This window comes from Mustela nigripes, chromosome 6, assembly GCF_022355385.1.
Source record: "Mustela nigripes isolate SB6536 chromosome 6, MUSNIG.SB6536, whole genome shotgun sequence".
In the NCBI taxonomy this organism is placed as follows: domain Eukaryota; kingdom Metazoa; phylum Chordata; class Mammalia; order Carnivora; family Mustelidae; genus Mustela; species Mustela nigripes.
Window position 1 is genome coordinate 92,769,299 of NC_081562.1, and position 16,480 is coordinate 92,785,778.

Genomic DNA, 16,480 nt, shown 5'->3' on the forward strand with positions numbered 1-16,480 from the left:
GCCTTCGGCTCAGGTCATGATCTCAGGGTCCTGGGATCGAGTCCCGCATCAGGCTCTCTGCTCAGCAGGAAGCCTGCTTCCTCCTCTCTCTCTCTCTGCCTGTCTCTCTGCCTACTTGTGATCTCTCTCTGTCAAATAAATAAATAAAATCTTTAAAAAAAAAAAAAAAAAAGACTATAACAGAGTCCAAAAAAAAGAAAAAATGCTAGAGAAGCTGCCATGTGCAAGATGAGGCAATCAATGAAACATCAATACAGATAAAACTGAAATGGGCTGAGACACATAAATAGGATTAAATTGCATTTTATAACAACAGTTAAAAAAAAAACACTTATCAGTCACCTTTGCAGGGTGTTAATGAACAAAGTCATTATCTTGAAAACAGTAATAACTGTTAATTTAAAAAAGACTAAAGCATTTGTCTCACCTTTCCTGTGCAAGATGTACCTCACAGTAACCAAACAGATGATGGAGAGGATATCTCTTTATAAAAACATTCCAGCTAAAACAAATTAAGAAATGATAGAATTTGAGAATCACCATTTATAACACCTAATGAAGTTCAATGAAGTAAAGGAAATGTCAACAAGGATCATCAATGGCTGCTGACATCACAAAATTAGACTACAGACATCATACACCTCCTCCTAATAGAAGTGGATTCTAAAGTATTCTAGCCAAAAACACTGAATCTGAACCTGGCCAAGTCGCTAGATTTAACTCCCAATTTGAAGGAAATGTTAAATGACACTATTATGTTAATCACCAAATCCATCTATGGGAAACTAATGAGCAGATGACTCAATCCTTCAACAAAATAAACTGCAAAGAAAAAAGGTTGGGGGCGGGCAGGGGGTGGGGGGAATCTTTCAGACTCATACTTTAAAAATACAATGACCAATTACAAAGTACAGACTTTATTTGGATCCTATTTTAAACATATACTCTGTCTTAAAAAGTTATGATATAATCAAGAAAATAGGAACACCAGATATGTATTAAGAAATTATTATTTATTATTTTAGATGTATAAATAGTATTGGTGGTGTTTTTTAAAGCCCTTACTTTTTAGAAATATATACTGAAATATTTATGGATGAAATAATACGTCACAAATCTGTTTCAAAACAATCAGGAAGCGGGAGTAGGAGCATAGACAAAACCATGTTAGCAATAAGCTGACAACTGTATATGGGGGGTTCATTTTACTATTACCACTGCTTTTGGATGTTTGAAATTTTCCGTAATAAAGTTCTTTTTCTTTTTTTTTGACAGAGATCACAAGTAGGCAGAGAGGCAGGCAGAAGAGAGAGGAGGAAACAGGCTCGCCGCAGAGAAGAGAGCCTGATGTGGGGCTCGATCCCAGGACCCTGAGATCACGACCTGAGCCAAAGATGACAGAGGCTTGCCTCACTGAGCCACCCAGGTGCCCCATCCGTAATAAAGTTCTTTAGAAAGCAAATCTCAGGGTGCCTGGGTGGCTCAGTCAGTTAAACATCTAACTCTTGGTTTCAGCTCAAGTCATGGGTTGTGGGATTGAGCCCCACATCAGGCTCCACACTCAGTGCGGAGTCTGCCTAAGGATTCTCTCCCTTTGCCCTTTCCTCCACTCTATCAAAAAAATCACCTTTAAAAAAAATATTTTTTTTGAGAGAGTGTATGTGCATAAGCAGGGGGAGGGGCAAAAGGAGAGGGAGAGCAGGGAGATGGATGTGGGGCTTGTTCCCAGAACCCTGAGATCATGACCCAAGCCGAAGGCAGATGCTTAACCAACTAAGCCACCCAGGAGCCCCTCAAATAAATCTTTTTAAAAAAATTTTTAAATAGGGACGCCTGGGTGGCTCAGTTGGTTAAGCAGCTGCCTTCGGCTCAGGTCATGATCCCAGCGTCCTGGGATCGAGTCCCACATCGGGCTCCTTGCTCTGCAGGGAGCCTGCTTCTCCCTCTGACTCTGCCTTCCACTCTGTCTGCCTGTGCTCGCTCTCGCTCTCTCTCTCTCTCTCTGACAAATAAATAAATAAAAAATCTTAAAAAAAATTTTTTTTAAATAAAAAATAAAAAGCCAATCCCCCCCAAAAAAAAAAATATATATATATATATTTGAAATACAACCAGTGAAATGAATTTGGATAGTAATCTTCTATTGAACCCCACTTCCATACCTACCTCTTTCCCTTTCTATATTGGTTTCTTTTTGTGTTTCTTTGTACTGAACAATTAGACTCAACTAAATTATACTGCCTTCTGTTTATACTACAGAATCTAAAATCCATTATATCTACTGTTTTGATCATCAAATGTTCATGTTTTATCTCCACGGCCAGCCAGTAAGGTCCTTTAACACAAAGGAAAAAATTTAGACTCCACAGCCCTAGAATGATGTTGAACATTCTAATAATCCTAAGTACCTTATGTGACACTTAAGTTGTCTCTGGAAAACCTTAGGACCTGTGGAAAAATGTAATATTCTTCTTTGTCAACCTAAGGGCCATTTTGTGGTAAAATTAAGTTTTTATTCTAGTAAATTAATATTTTCTTCAAATTTTACAGGGATCCCCTTTTGTGACATCAAAATGCTGTTTCTAGCAGGTTTAGGGAAGCTACTAAGCACAAGTTTTTCCTTCCAGAATTCAAATGGGCATATATTTACAAGGCTTCAAAGAAACAAAATTATATATTATTAGTTTTTTTCTAAAAGATTTTATTTATTTATTTGAAAAAGAGAGAGCACGTGGAAGGGAGAGGCAGAGGAAGAGAGATAAGCAGACTCCCCACCCAAGGGGAACCCCAACTCAGGTAATTCCTGATATCAGGATCAGGTAATGATCTGAGCCAGGTCAGGTAATCTCAGATCAGGTAATGATCTGAGCCAAAGGCAAACACTTAACCAACTGAGCCACCCAGTGGCTATATATTACTAGAACTAAATACAAATTTTGTTAGTTAAGTGATTCGTTAAATGAGCTGAAGTCATTTAATAAAACTTCAGCTGCAATATAAAAAGAGAGCTTACCCAAAACAATAGTCTCAAAGCCCAGGAAACAACTCACTACCTAACTGGAGACTAATCGCTAGAAAATAGATCTATTGGGGGTGCCTGGGTGGCTCAGTCTGTTGTACATCTCTGCCTTGATCCTGGGGTCCTGGGATTGAGCCCTACATGGGGCTCCCTGCTCAGCTGGGAGCCTGCTTCTCCCTCTCCCTCTGTCTGTCCCCCCTGCTTGTGCTCAATCTCTCTCCCAAATAAAATCTTTGATAGAAAGGAGGGAGGGAGGGAGGAAGGAGGGAAGAAAAACCATTCTGTTACCTCCTTCATAATATTTTGTCTCAATAAATAGTAAATAATAGTAAATTCTTTGAGGGCAGCTCATTTCTCCAAGGAATTCTAGAATTCTCCAAGGAATTCTCCAAGGAACTTCTAGAATTCATCTATGAGAGCCCCAGCAGGAAGGAAGGGGAAAAAAGCACACAGGCTTAATTCAACAAGAGTAATACATGGATTTGTTGTCAATTTTTTTTTACATTTCACCATATTCATAAATCTAGGGTCAGAAAAAAACATACATTCCATTTGTATGGATTTTTCTTGGTTTACAATAATTTTATTGGCAGGGTTTACAATAGTTTTATTGGCAAGGTTCACAATAATTTTATTGGCAGGGTGCCTGGGTGTCTCAGTCATTAAGCATCTGCCTTTGGCTCAGGTCATGATCCCAGGCACCTGAGATCAAGTCCCACATCAGGCTCCCTGCCGGGCAAGAAGCTTGCTTCTCCCTCTCGCACTCCCCCTGCTGTGTTTTCTCTCTCACTGTGTCTCTCTCTGTCAAATAAATAAAATCTTTTTTAAATAATAATAATTTTATTGGCATTTTCCCAGCATCCTTAAAATGTCTTACTTTAGAAGCAAAAAAGTCCTATATTTCCACTCGCCAAATCAGGTAGTAAACACATATTCGCTCTAAATGTAAAATTTTACTATTTTAACTTATATTTAAATTAGTTACTTAAAATAACCATTCCTTTCATTTCTTTTTTCTTTTGTTAAAGTCCTACCAACTCCATCAACAGATTTCTGCATTTCATGTACAGTTAAACATACATGGAATTAGTTTCTCCTCAAAATACTGTACAAAATTCTGAATTCATACACATGCAAAACAATTCCATGCCCTAAAATTCACCCACAAGTACCTAAATACAATGCTCACCTGACCTCTAGCTCAGATGTAATGCCCCATCCATCCAGGTAAGGTATAAGAACTGTACTTATCAAGCATAATGTAGGAGACAGTAAGAAAGAATAGTGAGTAGCTTCCAGCAAGTCAGCCAAGAGGGGAAAAAATTATCCCCTCCACACCCAGAGCCTAGGCTCTAACAAGTTTTCAGCAACAGTCAAATAAAATTCTCAGAACAGTCCTGACTTTTCACTGGACTCTGTCTTAATTAAGTAGTCTGAGTGACAGTGCAAAAATTAATTTGAAGCTACCTTTCTTCTTCTTTACTCTGAAAAGCTGAATATTGTCTGTCTTGACTATTAAAATCCCCAGAGATTTCAGTTCTGCAGGAGCTCTACATGGTTCTAAATTTAGACAAGTAATGGAAATAGTTGGAAGGCAGGCAATTCATTTTAATATCTGAACTTTTATGTTGCCAGGCAGCTAATTTCTTAAGTAACCTTAGAGCAGTCATCCACATAAGAGAATAAATACATAAGCCATATAATTACTGATAGGCCAGTAATGGTGTTAATTAAAACACTATCTATAACTTCTGGAAATGACCAACACACCCCTCCCCCCAAAAACAGGCTGTATTTCCTCCACAAAGGAAACAGGATTTTAAATATTTCAACAGAACATGTTAATGGCACATCATCACTTTCCTTACAGTTTATTTATGTTTCCACACCAAGGGAACATATAGATAGGTTTAATCAGTTTAATCTTTAACATAAAATGTTCTTGTGGAAGGAAGTGACGTATCTTGTTTCACGTAGAGTCCTAGAGCAGGATGTTCTTAAGCTCCTGGACCATAAGCGATTGGGGCATACCAGATCCCAATTCTAAGCCTAACTATTTTGGATTCTCTAAAACATTAAACCTCGTAAGGACCCTAACCATGTCAGTTTTCCTAGATTGTACTCAAAGTCCAATATACAGGTGAATGCAAGTTCAAGTTCAAAGCACTAAGTATGAAAGACCTGGTTTGGAGTTTCCCTATCCAAAGACATTTTAATTCAGACAGCAGAAGACAGAACAAGGGAAACAACTCTTTAAGTGGCTGTACTACAGGAAGAAAAGATCTGGATTACATGAAAGTAAGGATATGAAAACTTATTTTCACCTTCACACCGAGTTAGGAAAAAAAAAATCAATACAATGCCAATTTTCTGCACAATATTTTGCCTCCCATAGCAAGTCATCAGAACTGCCCTTCACAGACTTCATTCTGAGAATTCCATTTAGACACTTTTTTATCAGGTACATCTGAGAAGACACAGAAGGGTCTCAGATCTGGAATTCACTCTCTTTTTTTTTTTTTTAAACTGGAAATAACTAGTATCATAAAGATAGCAAAGGATAATTAAGAAAAGAGGTGGTTCTCCTTTAAAGAAATCATTTGCCACTAAAGAAATCAGGATTTCTTGCAGAAATGATTGCTTCTAGGTCTGAAGCAAGTAAAGCACAAAGTGAGCCCAAAATACCTTGTAGTGGCACAGTGTAAGGAAGAGCTCAAGGCCTCACTGGGTCATGTTAAAAGGACATAGTAGTCAGTTTGCTGGAGCTCCCACTGACCAAATTTACAACTGCTATTTTTTTATGTTTATTTATTTTAATAACCTCTATAACCAATGTAGGGCTCAAACTCACAACCCCAAGAGTCACTCACTCTTCTGACCAAGCCAGTCAGGTGCCCCACTGTATTTTTAATACTGAATATTGTCAGTATTTTTGAACAGCAATGAACTGTAACATATTTTTTTTAAATACCCCATCAACAGTGATCCTAAAAAAAAAAAAAAAAAAAAAAAAAAAAGGAGAAAAAGGAAAGCTCTTCCTTTTAGAACACCATCAATGAGAAAATGTAGAAGTAATGAGAGAATCAATATTTTCCAACCACCAATGTCATAACCAATTCAGCCAAGGATCTTAAGTGCATGTTAATACAACTGGGTAAAACATAAAGGAATAGAGAAGTCACACATTTTTTAAAAGTATCATCCACAGACTGTTTCTTAATCACAAAGGGAAAAAAAGTACCTTAACAAAGAAGAAATATGTAGCTGACATCAACTAAGTGATCAAACTTTCTATCACCAACAATAGGACAAAAGGACATTATGCACAGAGACAAACACAAGTCATCTTGTCAAAAATGTTTAACCTGAATCTAATCATCACAAATCCAAATTTTAAAACATTCCTCAACATATGTACCCCAGACTCTATAAAAGTATCAATGATATGAGGGGCACCTGGGTGGCTCAGTGGGGTAAGCTACTGCCTTCGGCTCAGGTCATGATCTCAGGGTCCTGGGATGGAGCCCTCTCTCAGCGGGGAGCCTGCCCCCCCCCCCCCCCGCCTCTCTGCCTGCTTGTGATCTCTCTGTCAAACAAATAAAATCTTAAAAAAAAAAAATCAATGACATGAAAAGCAAAAAAGGGGGAAGAGAAACACTCTGAATGAAAGACTGGAAAAAAAAAATGACCGTTAAATGCAACATATGATCCCTGAATAAATCCAGGATTGGAAGGAAAGCTATAAAGCAGTATTCTCAATTATTGAGATAATTGGGGAAATCTGAGCATAGACTATACAGAATAATTGCATCACTAAATATTTTGAATGTGATAATGAGTTTGATAATACTATCGTAGTAGTAAAGGAAAACAACTTGTCTTTAAGCAATACATGCTTAAGAAATTTGGGGGTGGGGTTGCCTGGGTGGCTCAGTCAGTTAAACGCCTGCCTTCAGCTCAAGTCATGATGTCAGGGTCCTGGGATCAAGTTCTGCATTGGGCTCCCTGCTCAGTGGGGAAACTATGCTTCTCCCCTTGCTTCTGCATGCTTTCTCTAATAAAATCTTTCAAAAAAAAAAAAAAAACAAGAATTTTTTTTTTTTTTTTTAAGTAGGCTCCACACTAGGCATGGAGCTCAATGCGGGAGGCTTGAACCCATGATCCTGAGTTCAAGACCTCAGTGGAAATCAAGAGTCACCCAGGTGAAGTTTTCTGAGTCTAATAAGATACTAATAAAAGTTTCCTGATTTCCTAATACACTAATATAAATTCCCAATATACAATGAAAAATAAAGTATATATGTGTAGGGAGGGAAGGGGGAGAAAAAGGTGGACAGAGAAAAAGAAAGAGGAAGGGGGTAAAGAGAGTCTGAGAGCACAAATGTGGTAAAATATTTGACAAATATAGGTAGATGTCACATTGGTTTTCAGTGTATCACTATTTTCAGCTTCCTGTAAGTTCAGAATTCTTCTAAATAAAAAAGTTGGGGTGCAAAAGAACAAGAAACAACAATAACCCAAACTTTTAGCTATCCAGTGTAAATTTAGCTGTGTCTTAAAAAGCAATTCCAGGTGGCAGTTACAAGCCCAAACCTCAGCATGAAGCTGGGTTATGTTCTGGCTGCATGACCTAACCTAAACTCTCTGCTATGGTCTGAATGGGTCCTCCCAAAATTCAGGTTGAATCCTAACCCTAGAAAATGATAATATTATGAAGTGGGGCTTTAGGAAGTGAATGGGATTAGTCCCTTATAAAAAAAGTTCCAGAGAGATCCCTATCCCATTCCACCATGTGAGGCCACAGTGAGCAGCAGAAAGCCTCAGGAAGAAGGCCTCACTAGAACGGGACCATGCAGGTGCCTTGATCTTGGACTTCCCAGTCTCTAGAACTGAGAAATAAATTTCTGTTAGTAAGCCATGCAGTATGTGGTATTTTGTTACAGCAGCCCAAACAGACAAAAGACACTCTCTAAGCTTCAGCTATAAAACAGGGATATTACAGGGGTGCCTGGGTGGCTCAGTGGGTTAAAGCCTCTGCTTTCGGCTCAGGTCATGATCCCAGGGTCCTGGGATTGAGTCCCACATCAGGCTCTCTGCTCAGCAGGAAGCCTGCTTCCCTTCCTCTCTCTCAGCTTACCTCTCTGCCTACTTGTGATCTCTGTCTGTCAAATAAATAAATAAAATCTTTGAAAAATAAAACAAAACAGGGATATTACAGTACTACTCCATGAGGATTATTACTCTCAGCATTTTATTATCCAATAATTGCTATTACTATACTTACATAATATCACATTCTTTGTTCACTTAACTATCTTGTAAGTATGGGGAAACTGGACCAATTTTTAGTCTTTCTGTGTCTTGGCAAGAGTTTACAATCAATAGTAACTTTATTAAAATTTTGTGAGGGGCGCCTGGGTGGCTCAGTGGGTTAAAGCCTCCGCCTTCAGCTCCGGTCATGATCTCGGGGTCCTGGGATCAAGGCCTGAGTCAGGCTCTCTGCTCAGCAGGGACCCTGCTTCCCTCTCTCCACCTGCCTCTCTGCCTACTTGTGATCTCTCTCCATCAAATAAATAAAATCTTTAAAAAAAAAAAAATTTGTGAACTGCCAAATACATCCAAATTCAAATGAAAGAGTTAAAATGCATTCCACCTAAGGACCAATATAAATAAATCCACCATTAGCACAAATAACAGAGCTAGTATACTCTCAAGTACCCATCAATGCTTAAGCAACAGCTTCTCACAGCTTGTATTTACTCCTAACCCAAATACTACTCACAGGCTTGCCTTGGTCCAAAAAATGTTGAACTTTACATTCAAATCCAAAGCCATCAGGCCAGAAGTGCCTCTCAACTCCTATTTCCTGGAGCTTCATCTCAGCTCTCATTACTCCACAAGTTTGCCCGGGTGATCTTATATCCTATTCTGGCTTGAATCCCCTTCAGTTGCAAATCCTAAACAACCCACCTCTCCCTAGAGCTCCAGATTCATTTACAAAATTAGCTAACACACATTTCCAAAGGTGAACTCTCTATCAACACTCTTCTAACCCCAACCAGAACCCCTTTTAGTGATATAATTGACATATAACATTAGTTATTAGTTATTAGTGTAAAACATGACAACATATGTCTATGTGGCAAAATGATCACAGTCTTATTAAATCCATCACCAGACATACAATTTTTTTCTTATGATAAGAACTGTTAAGATCTACTGTTAACAATGTCCAAACACATAATACAGTATTATTAACTATTAACTATACCTTTTGTACCTTTTCTCCATTTTAACCCATTTTGCCCACTCTCACTCCTGCAACCACCAATCTGCTCTGTAGCTGTAAGGTTCTGTGGGGTTTTTTAGATTCCACGTAATTAGTGAGATCATAGAGTATTTTGTCTTTCATTAACTTATTTCAGTTAGCCCTCAAGGTCCATCCATACTGTTATAAATAGCAGGATTTCCTTTTTTTTTTTTAAACGATTTTTTATTTATTTGAGAGGGAGATAGAGAGAGAGTGAAGCAGAGGGTGTTAAGAGAGAACACAACTGGGAGGGAGAGACGGAGGGAGAAGGAGAAGCAGGCTCTCTCCTGCCCAAGATTTCCTTTTTTATAGCTATATAATACTCCACTATATATACATACAACATTTTCTTTACTATTCATTTGTTGCCAGGCTCTTAGGTTGTTTCCATTTCATGGCTGTTGTTAACGATACAATGAACATGTAAGAGCAATACTCTTAAAGATACTGACTTCAGGGGCACCCAGGTGACTCAGTCAGTTAAGCATCCAACTCCTGATTTCTGCTCAGGTCATGATCTCAAGGTCATGTGATTGAGCCCCACACTGGGCTCTGTGCTGGGCATGGAATCTGCCTGGGATTCTCCCTCTCCCTGTGCCCTTCCCCCTGCCACTTGCACCCACTCTTAAAAAAAAAAAAAAAAAAAGAGTAGTCCCCTTTTCTCCACATCCTTACCAACACTTGTTAGCTCATCTTTTTGATGATAGCTCTTCTAACTACAGTATGAAGTATTATCTGTGGTTTTGACTTACATTCCCCCAGTAATTAATGATGCTGAGCACCTTGTCATGCACCTATCGGCCATCTGCATGTATGCTTTAAAAACAATGTCCATTCAGCTCCTCTGCCCATTTTAAAATCAGATTGTGCTTTTTCAGGCACCTGGGTGGCTCAGTCACTGGGCATCAGCCTTCGGCTCAGGTCATGATCCCAGGGTCCTAGGATCGAGCCCCACATTGGGCTCCCTGCTCCACAAGAAGCCTGCTTCTCCCTCACCCACTCTCCCTGCTCGTGTTCCCTCTCTCATTGTGTCTCACTGAATAAATAAATTTTTTTTTTTTAAAGGTGTGGGGTGCCTGAGTGGCTCAATGGGTCAAGCCTCTGCCTTCAGCTCAGATCATGGTCTCAGGGTCCTGAGACTGAGCCCTGCATCAGACTCTCTGCTTAGCAGGGAGCCTGCTTCCTCCTCTCTCTCTGCCTGCCTCCCTGCCTGCTTGTAATCTCTGTCTGTCAAATAAATAAATAAAATCTTTAAAAAAAAAAAAAGATTTTATTTATTTATTTGACAGAGAGAGAGATCACAAGCAGGCAGGGAGGCAGGAGAGAGAGGAGGAAGCAGGCTCTCCGCAGAGCAGAGAGCCGGATGCGGGGCTCAATCCCAGGATGCTGGGATCATGACCTGAGCCGAAGGCAGAGGCTTTAACCCACTGAGCCACCCAGGCGCCCCAATAAATAAAATCTTAAAAAAAAAAAAAAGAAAGAAAAAAAAGGTTGTGTTCTTTCTATTGAGATGTATGAATTCTTCATGTATTTGAGGATATTAGCCCCTTACTATATATATGATTTGCAAAATTTTTCTTCCATTCAGGTTGTTCATTTTGTTAATAGTTTCCTTTGCTGTACAAAAGCTTTTTAAAATTATTTTTAAAATAATTTCTATGTCCAACATGGTGCTCAAACTTGATGGAGATCAAGAGTCACATGCTCTACTGAGCCAGCCAAGCAACCCCTATGGAAAAGTGTTTTGTTTGATGTAGTTCCACTTGCATATTTTTGCTTTTGTTACCTTTGTTTTTGGTGTGAAATTTTAAAAAATCATCACAAAAATGCACATGGCAAGGAAAACACAATGTTCTCCTCTACGAGTTTTATGAATCCAGGTCTGTTTCCTGGATCTTTAATTCATTTTTTAATTTTTATGTATGATATAAGATAGCTGTCCAGTCTACCCAACCTCATTTACTGAAGAGACTATCCTTTCCCCACTATATATTCTTGGCTGCTTTATCATAAATTAATTGACCATATATGCCTGAGTTTGCTTCTGGGCTCTATTCTGTTCCATCAATCTATGTGTCTGTTTTCACACCATTACACCATTTTGATTACTACAACTTTGTAACATAGTTTGAAGTCAAGAAATGGGATGCCTTTAGTTTTGTTCTCAAGCTTCTTTGGCTATTCAGGGTCTTTTGTAGTTCCATACAATTTTAGGATTGTTTGCTCTCTCTGTGAAAAATGCCAGTGGAATGTGGATAGGGATTACACTGAATCTACAGATTGCTTTGCGTAGTATGGACATTTTAACAATATTAATTCTTCTAATCCATGAAAATATGCTATCTCTCCATTTATTTGTATCTTCAATTTATTTCATCAATGTCTTAAGAGTTTTCAATGTAACGGTCCTTCATCTCCTTGGTTAATTTATCCCTAGGTATTTTATTATTTTTGATAGAATTGTAAATAGTACTATTTTCTTAGTATTTCTGATAGTTCATTATTAGTATATAGAAATATAACTAACTTTTGTATATTGATTTTATATCCTACAACTTTACTGAATGCATTATTAGTTCTAACTTTTTTTAACTTCTTTTAAGGTCTTCTACATATGTCACATGCAGAGACAGTTTTACTTTCTTCCTTTCTGATTTGGATGCCATTTACTTCTTTTTCTTGCTCAACTGCTCCACTTAGAACTTTCAGAAGTCACTATGCTGAATAAAAGTGGCAAAGAAGAGGCACAGCTGGTTAAGCATCTGACTCTTGGTTTGGCCCAGATCATGATCTTGCAGTTGTGAGATCTAGCCCCACACCACACTGTGTTCAGGGCCAAGTCTGCTTCAGATTCTCTTTCTCTCCCTCTCTGTTCTTTTCTTGCTCTCTCTCTAAAATAAATAAAATCTTTAAAAAAAAAATTAAAAGGTGGCAAATAAAAACTTTCAGTTATTCACTGTTGAGTATAACATAAGCTGTGGGCTTGTGATTTACTGAGTTTTTACCATAAATGGATGCCACACTTTGTCAAATGCTTTTTCTGCATTTATTGAGATGATCATGTTTTTTAGCTTTCATTTTGTGAAGTGGTATTATCAGACTGACCTGCAAATGTTGAACCATCCTTGCATCCCTGGAATAAACAGGACTTGATTACAGCCTATGATCCTTTTAATGTATTGCTGAATTCAGTCTGCTAATATTTTGTTGAGGATTTTTGTATACAAGAGGATTCATTGGAGATATCGACCTGTAATTCTCTTTTCTTATAGTTCCATTGTCTGGCTTTGGTATCAGGGTTATCCTGGCCTCTGAAAATAAGTTTGGAAGTATTCCCTCCTACTTTTTGGAATAGTCTGAGAAAGACTGGTATTAATTCTTCTTTAAATATTTCACAGAATTCACCAGTGAATCCATCTGGTCCTGGGCTTTTGTTTCTTTTTTTTTTTTAAAGATTTTATTTATTTATTTGACAGAGAGCGATCACAAGTAGGCAGAGAGGCAGGCAGAGAGAGAGGAAGGGAAGCAGGCTCCCTGCTGAGCAGAGAGCCCAATGCGGGACTCGATCCCAGGACCCTGAGATCATGACCTGAGCCGAAGGCAGCGGCTTAACCCACTGAGCTACCCAGGCGCCCCATGGGCTTTTGTTTCTTGCTAGGCTTTTGATTACTGGTTCAATCTCCTTACCAGTAATGGGTCTGTTCAGATTTTTTACTTCATGATTCAGTCTTGTTAGGTTGTATGTTTCTAGGAATTTATCCATTTCTTCTAGGTTGTCCAATTTGTTGGAATATAATCATTGATGGTATTTCTTAGGATCCTTTATTTTTTTGTGGAATCAGTTGTAATGTCTTCTCTTTCATTTCTGATTTTGAAGCTTCTCTCTTTTCTTCTTGGTAAGCCTAGCTAAAGATTTGTCCATTTTGTTTATCTTTTCAAACAACCAGCTCTGTTTCATTTATCTTTTCTATCACCTTTTTAGTCTCTACTTCATTTACTTCTGCTCTGATCTTTGTTATTTCCTTCCTTCCACTAACTTTGGGCTTAATTCAACCTCTTCTTTTTCTAGTTTCTTTTTTTTTCCTTTTGGTGGGCACCAAAGTTTACTGAGCGATAGTAAAGTGATTAGTACAAAGCTCTCAAAGAGGGAGGGGACCCAAGAGAGTTACCCTTTTTTTTAGTTTCTTGAGGTATAAAGTTAGATTACTTGACATCTCCCTTGTTTCTTAATGTAAGCATTTATCACTATCAACTTCCCTTTTAGAACTGCTTTTGCAGCATCCCATAGGTTTAGTATTTTGTATATTATATTTCCATTTTCACTTGTCTCTGGGTATTTTTCTATTTTTCTTGATTGCTTCTCTGATCCAATTGTTGTTCAAACAAGAGCATGTTGTTTAATCTCTAAATATTTGTGGATTTCCCAGCTTTCTGCTTTTTCTTTTACTTTTTTTTTTTTTTTTAGATTTTATTTATTTATTCGACAGAGAGAGAGATACCACAAGTAGGCAGAGAGGCAGCAGATGGAGCAGCTCTCTGCTGAACAGAGAGCCTGATGCGGGCCTTGATCCCAGGACCCTGAGACCATGACCTGAGCTGAAGGCAGAGGCTTAACCCACTGAGCCACCCAGGTGCCCCTCTTCTTTTTCTAATAAACTTTTTTCTAAAGATTTTATTTATTTGACAGAGAGACAGGGGGAGAGCATGCACAAGCGCACAAGAGGGTGAGCAGCAGAGGGAGAGGGACAAGGAAGCTCTCTGCTGAACAGGGACCCCAGTGCAGGGCTTGATTCCCTTAACCAAATCATCCAGGTGCCCCTCAGTTGTTGCTTTTTGTAACTAATTTCTCGTTTCATACCATTGTAGTTGGGAAAGATCCCTGATATAATTTCTATCTTCTTAAATTTATTAAGACTTGTTTTGTGGCTTAACATATTATCTGTCCTGAAGAATATTCTGTGAGCACTTGAGAATGTTTTTTTCTCTTGATTTTGGATAGAATGTTCTGTGTATATCTGTTAAGTCCATCTGGTCTAACATGTCTCTTAAGGGAATGCTTCCTTACTGATTCTGTTTGGATTTCTATCCCTTGATGAAACTAGGGTATTAAAGTCCCCTATTACTATATTGCTATTTCTCCCTTTCTCTGTTAATATTTGCTTTATACATTTAGGTGCTCCCAAACCTACCCCTTTCTTATTTCAGTTAACAATACCACCCATTTACCCAAGACAGAAATTGAGAGTCATTTATTCACATTATGCACCATCTCCTTGATCCCTCTGATCTCAGCTCCTATCCCCTCTTCTCTGCTTCTATCATTTCTGAGCAAAGAATTTAGTTAAAGGGGCAAGACCTCCAGAGCTCTTTTTTGCCTCCCATGGAGCAGCTGGCTATGTTCCTAATGGTAACTGCTCTATTGGCCTCCAATCACTCAATAACTAAAAGCATCTGACCTACCCTTGATGGACGTGTAGCACGAATGAGAAATAAATCGTTGTTTCCAGCTATTGAGAGTGTGGGTTTGTTTCTTACCCAGCATACCCTGGTCTATCTGGATTTCAACTTATTCTGCATGGACTACAACACCAGCCTCCTAATTAGTGTTTCCCCTCTACTCTATATCCCCTATAAGTATTTCTCCAGGGGCACCTGGGTGGCTCAATCATTAAGCGTCTGCCTTCAGTTCAGGTCATGATCCCAGGGTCCTGGGATCAAGCCCCACACCAGGCTCCCTGTTCTGCAAGGAGCCTGCTTCTCCCTCTCCCACTCCCACTGCTTGTGTTTCCTCTCTTGCTGTATCTCTGTCAAAGAAATAAATAAAACCTTTAAAAATACATATATATATTTCTCCAAATTGCTACCAGAGCTACTTTTGTAAAACAAACATTTCTATGACTAAAATCTTCCAGGATGCCTGGGTAGCTCAGTCGATTGAGCATCTGATTCCCTGGCTTTGACTCAGGTCAGGATCTCATGGATTGTGGGATTGGCCCCATGTCAGGCTCTGCGCTCAGCAGGGAATCTGCTTGAAGATTCTCTCCCTCTGCACCCCGCCCCCCCTTCATATGTTCTCCCTATCTCACTCTCTCTCAAATGAATAAATAAAGCCTTTTTAAAAAAACATTCAGAGGCTTCTCTTTGCCTCAAAATATTCCACATTCCTTAATATAGCTCTTAAAGTCTACCATAAAATCAGGCTCTCTATATATCCTCTCCAGCTATTCAAAATAATGCTATATCTCCATACATACCATATTCTTTAATACTCCTAGGTCTTCACTCAGGCTACTCTATCAACTTGAACTGCCTTCCTACCCTCACACCACCTCCCCCAACTCTGCTTGCCTACCCATATAGGACTCCTGGTCAGCTATCCCTCCCATTCTCTCAACAGCTACTCAAATTTGGCTCTCTTCTCAAGGCCCCTAAGGTCCCTATTTTAACAACCCTTTTCAATACATCAGGCCCCTAACCCAAAGTATAAGTCTCCTTACAACACAAGGAATAGTCCTTCAAGTTCCTTTGTTCAGATATCAAACATTTGTCCCCACCCCTTTCTTCACCTTTTCCTTCTATCTTAATAAAGAAGGTAACAATTCTACCTCTGTTCTGGATTTCATCTTCTCTACATGCTTCAAAACTTCACTCCATTATGACCACTCTCTATTGTCTTGCTCATTCCCCAAATATATAAATATGATCAAGTCTCTCATCTTAAAAAAACTCTTCCTTGAACCCCACAATCCCTCAGTACTATCCTCTGTCTCCACCTCTTTTTTTTTTTTTAAGATTTTATTTATTTATTTGACAGGGAGATCACAAGTAGGCAGAAAGGCAGGTAGAAAGAGAATGGGAAGCAGGCTCCCCACTGAGCAGAGAGCCCAACGCGGGGCTCGATCCCAGGACCCTGAGATCATAACCTGAGCCAAAGGCAGAGGTCCAACCCACTGAGCCACCCAGGCGCCCCGTGTCTCCACCTTTTTGTTATGATCTTGAAAAACAGGGCTTGGGGTGCCTGGGTTGCTCAGTGGGTTAAAGCCTCTGCCTTCGGCTCAGGTCATGATCCCAGAGTCCTGGGATCGAGCCCCACATCGGGCTTTCTGCTCAGTAGGGAGCCTGCTTCCTCCTCTCTCTCTCTGCCTGCCTCT

The 16,480-nt window shown here is 39.2% G+C and overlaps 1 protein-coding gene across 18 annotated transcripts in view; it reads right to left on the reverse strand.

Moving 5' to 3' along the window:
• The window catches only part of R3HDM2 (R3H domain containing 2), a 162,630-nt gene that overhangs the window by 132,124 nt on the left and 14,026 nt on the right, over positions 1 to 16,480 (reverse strand). For 2 of the 18 annotated variants that reach the window (XM_059403498.1, XM_059403497.1), the window contains exon 2: positions 428 to 502. The exons of the other annotated variants lie outside the window; for them this stretch is intronic. The gene's annotated coding sequence lies outside the window, so the exon portion shown is untranslated. The remainder of the gene's footprint in view (positions 1 to 427; positions 503 to 16,480) is intronic. 18 annotated transcript variants of the gene reach the window in all.